This window comes from Otolemur garnettii, unplaced genomic scaffold (assembly GCF_000181295.1).
Source record: "Otolemur garnettii isolate 467f Iridium unplaced genomic scaffold, OtoGar3 scaffold00006, whole genome shotgun sequence".
In the NCBI taxonomy this organism is placed as follows: Eukaryota; Metazoa; Chordata; class Mammalia; order Primates; family Galagidae; genus Otolemur; species Otolemur garnettii.
The window spans coordinates 39687245-39692316 of NW_003852401.1; positions in this window are offsets into that span (position 1 = coordinate 39687245).

Here is a 5072-nt window from a genome sequence, read left to right on the forward strand (position 1 = left end):
CCTTCCTCCTCCCTATGTTACCCTCAGTAGAGTACCATGGTGTCACAGTTCACAGAAACCTCAAACTCTTGGGCTCAAGCAATTCTCTCTCTCTCTCTCTCTCTTTTTTTTTTTTTTGTAGGGACAGAGTTTCACTTTATCACCCTTGGTAGAGTGCTATGGCATCACACAGCTCACAGCAATCTCCAACTCCTGGGCTCAGGCAATTCTCTTGCCTCAGCCTTCTAAGTAGCTGGGACTATAGGCTCCTGCCATAATGCCTAGATATTTTTTTTGTTGCCGTTTGGCTAGGGCTTGGCTTGAACCCGCCACCCTTGGTATATGGGGCCAGCACCCTACTCACTGAGCCACAGGCACTGCCCTCAAGCAATTCTCTTGCCTCAGCCCCCCAAGTAGCTGGGATTACAGGAGCCCACCACAATGTTCATCTATTTTTAGAGATGGGGGTCTCACTCTGGCTCAGTCTGGTCTCAAATTTGTGAGCTCAGATAATCTACCCTCTTCAGCCTCCCAGAGCAGCAATTTTATTTCTATGTCAAATTAAAATTACTAAGGAGTGATATAAGAGAATATGTAACTGATATAAAAAATGTACAATATAGATGCAATATTTAGGATGTAGGCTTTTTTTGTTTTGAGACAGGAGCCTCCAGCTGTCACCCTGGGTAGAGTGCCATGGCATCACAGCTCACAGCAACCTCCAACTCCTGGGTTCAAGAGTGTCTCCTGCCTTAGCCTCCCGAGTAGCTGGGACCACAGGTGCCCGCCACAACGCCTGGTGATTTTTTGGTTGCAGCTGTCATTGTTGTTTGGCGGGCCTGGCTGGATTCAAACTCGCCACCTTGGGTGTACATGGCTGGTGCCTTAGCCACTTGAGCCACAGGTGCTGAGCCAGGATGTAGGCTTTTAAAAACTTACTTTGTAGAAGAGATAAGGAGAAATACTTGCAGAAAACTGTACAATACAAGCTTTGGGGTGGTGTTGAAAATATTACGTCTCCTTTGAAACCATCAAGGTTTTAGCCAAATATGTAGAGAGTGAGAAAAATTTATGAAGATTGCTGCTCTTTTTTCTCTGTTAAGTATTTCTAACTTTATCACCCATTTGCCAAGCAGATAAGCCTGGGGAAATCTCTCCTTACAGAGTTGGACACCATTAGTGGCCCTGCTTTGAAAATATATCGAAAGCCTGGTCATTTCTTACTTGCTTTATTGTCTAGTCACCACTCCTCAGCTGCCTGGAGTGCAGTCAAGGCTCCCGGCCCCTGCCAGCCCCTCCACCTGTCTCTACCCACAACCAGGAGGCTACTCAAGCCTGAGCCTGTTCCTGTCACTCCTCTTCTCCCCCTGCACCTCTTGGGCTTCTCTTTACTGCTCCCATTTTGCTTTCTCACCTACAGCTGCACTGATGTCTCCTTGAAGCCACCAGGCCTGCCTCTGCACTTCCCTGTTCCCACTGCTGGGATAGCTCTTCCCCAGATACCCTGGGCATGCGCTCCTCACTTGGTCAAATGTCTTCTCAAATCTCCCTTTGTTGGTGATCCCTTCCTGACTGCTCCATATACAATTGCAACCTCTCTACCTACCAAGCTCCTCTGTCCCTTTTCCTGCTACTTATATTTAATACAGGAAAAGTCAAAGTATCACTCACTGTCCAGTGACCCAGGGACTTTTATATTTTCTTCTTATATTGAGTTAAGTCTGTATCCCAATCTTATTTGCTTTATATCATCAGCTTTCTTACAAATTAAGACATAGCCTGAGTAATATTTTTCCAAATTATTATATCACTATTACTGTAACTTTGGGGCATGTGATGATTATTTGCTATTATAAATAATGCTGTGATGAACACCTTTATGCTTAAAACGTTTTCATGTTTGTATTACTTCCTTAAGAGATATTAAAAGAAGTGGTATTCCTAGGCCAGTCCCTTGAATGGGCATTTCTAAGCTTTTGATTGATGTCACTAAATTCATTTTGTAAAAAGCCATAAAAATGAGCTCTTCAAATAGAAAATTTTAAAAGATTTGAACCAATCTTTTAATGTGCCTTTAATAGATACTCTACTTTCTCACCTATACTCTTTCTTCTTTTGAGACAAAGTCTTACTTTGTTGTCCTTGGTACAGTGCTATAGTGTCAAAGCTCACAGAAATCTCAAACTCTTGGGCTCAAGAGGCCCTCTTGCCTCAGTCTCCCAAGTAGCTGGGACTACAGTGCATGCCACAATGCCCGGCTATATTTTGGTTGTAGTTGTCCTTGTTTGGCTGGCCTGGGCTGGATTCGAACCGACCAGCTCTGGTGTATGCAGCTGGTGCCTCAGCAGCTTGAACTACAGGTACTGAGCCAACACTAGCCTTTGAGACAAGAAAAGCTTTACTGCAAGTCAGTTGACAAAGCACTGAAATCTGTCTCTCTCCTTTGGAGCCTAGGATAAGGTTTTATAAGCATATGGTAATGAGGCATTCTCTGATTGGACCATGCTGTAGGGTGGTGCCAAGGCTTGATCTCATTGGATCTTGGATCCTGTCATGTAGTATCCACTTCTTAATTCAGTCCTCCATCCTCAGTCTAGCCTAAACCTTTAGGTTCCACATTTGGTTGCACACTTGATTCATCTGGGCATGCTCAGGTGACTTGACCTTCATCCTGAAGGACCATGGCAACTGAAAAACAGTTCACAAGTTTGTTACATAAAAGTCCAGCCAGGTTGGTTTGATGCAGTTACACGGCTACCCAAGTGGCCAAAGGTAGGGATGAGGGGTCAAGGTGGGTTAGGGCAAATGGGTCTTAAGAGTCTTTTGGTTTTGGGCTCCCCTTCTCCTTTGTAGGGTCTGCTGAGACTATGTTGGACCCAGATAGATACAAGCAAGGGATACAAGCAAGGGATTGGAATATAAATAAAATCAGCAACTGTAGGCTTAAAAACATTCACTTTATGAGGGGTCAGGTTTGGGAAAAAAATATTTACTTTATGATCTATTGGGATTGTGATAGCATTTAGTATTGAAGTTTTCCATCTTAGAAATAGGCATTATGGTACCCAACACATACCTCACATAAAAGGATAGATTTGAGTACTTAATATTCCCTACATGGCCAAATGGTACATAAGTATAAAGAATTGCATTACTGCATTTAGTGATCAGTGATATCTAAGTGGAAAATACCCCAGGTAAGGATAATTATTTGGATGAAGGAATTCCAACCCAAATTCCCTTGCTTCCTCATTTTAATTAAAGTACCAAAAGACATGAATTCTCTAGTGCATGGCTGAGAGCTGACACAATAGTCCAAAGGGTATCTCCTAAAGAACGGTTATTGGTTCTTTCTTTCTTCACATTATTGAGAAAACTGAAAAATATTAGTCTGTGAAATGATTTTTTTCCATGAGAAAAGAGCAGGAGAAATAAATATAAAAACTAGTAACAGTTGTTGTCTCTAGGGAGGGGTTAGCTTAGAAAAAGGGAAAAACAAAGACTTACTATTCAGTTCTGCACCTCTTGAATTTTGTAACAAGTGAGCATCTTACTTGTGTGAGGATACATCAGTCAATAGCACAGCAACATAAAGGGGCCCTCTATGTCTGCTGAGGTTGCCAAGAGGTCCTGTCTCTAGTCTTTGCTATTCAGCTAGGTGGGCCCTAGCACTGAGCATTGCAGTAGAATCCCACTAATTGGGCTTTGACCTTAAGCAAATTTTATGATGGAAATAGCAGTGTAAGGAGCTGCTTTCAGTGACCTTGGAAGCTGCCTTTGACTTATTCCATCAAATGTGTCTTAAGTGACTATCATAGGCTCAGTGAGGTGCTGGACAAGACAGACTGGCTGGTGGAGTTTATGACCAGATGAAGAAAACCATGGTGAGCATGGTGAGGAGTGTGAATAGATGTACAGGGCACTTTGAGAGAGCAGAGCAAGGGGAGTTCCCTGGTTCAGGGGTCATGAAAGTGTGGGTACAGTGTGTGCTCAGGTCTGACCCTCTCTGTCCTGCATGGTGATCACAAGCCACTAACAGCTGCTGAGTCCTTGTATTGGGGGCTAGTCTAGATGGAAACATCCTTGAGTGTAAAACACACATAGCATTTCAAAGACAGTATGAAGCAAAGAATGTGAAATACCAAATAATGTTTTGCACTGATTACGTATCTAAATGGTAATATTTTGGATATATTGGGTTACATGACATCTATTATTAAGATTAGTTTCACCTATCTCTGTCTACTCACTCAAAGTGATTATTACTAGAAAGCTTAATATTACACACGTGGTGCACAATGTATTTCCACTGGACGGTACTGTCTGGAGTTCACCATGAACCCAGTGTGCCCGAGACCTGAAGTGACCTCAACATGGTTGGCATATGGAGGGCAAGAAGGGGTGGCAAAAATGGGCCTGGGCACCAAACATGACTATTTCTTGGAGGTCCTTTCAAGGGCTGGGAGCTTCCTAAGAGCATGGGGAGCTGTTCAAGCGATGCCAACAGGCCACTGGGAAGAGCAGGTCTACACTTTAAAGAGCACTTGGTTATTGTGGGGGAGGCACTGGGAGACGGTTAAAGGAATACCGTCACCATCTATGGCTATTCTATGCTCTTGGGCTAAAATCTGAATTTTCACTGGGGCCTATAAGGCCCTTTGTACCAGACCCCAGCCTTTTGTTCCCACCTCCTGTCATGCTGTGTCCTTTGCTTTCTTTCTGCAATGGGGCTGAATCTTCTCCATCTCAGGACCTTCTCACTCCCTAATCCACTTTGCCTGAGGTGCTTTAGCATAGCTATTTTCAGAACGGGCTTGTTGTTGTTACTAGAGGTTTTTCTCAGCTCTATCTGTAGTTACCTCCTTAGAAAAGCCTTCTCTGGCTCAGCGCCTTTGGCTCAAGCAGCTAAGGCACCAGCCACATACACCTGAGCTGGTGGGTTCTAATCTAGCCCGGGCCACCAAACAACAATGACGACTGCAACCAAAAAATATCTGGGCATTGTGGAGGGCGCCTGTAGTCCCAGCTACTTGGGAGGCAGAGGCAGGAGACTCGCTTGAGCCCAGGAGTTGGAGGTTGCTATGAGCTGCAAT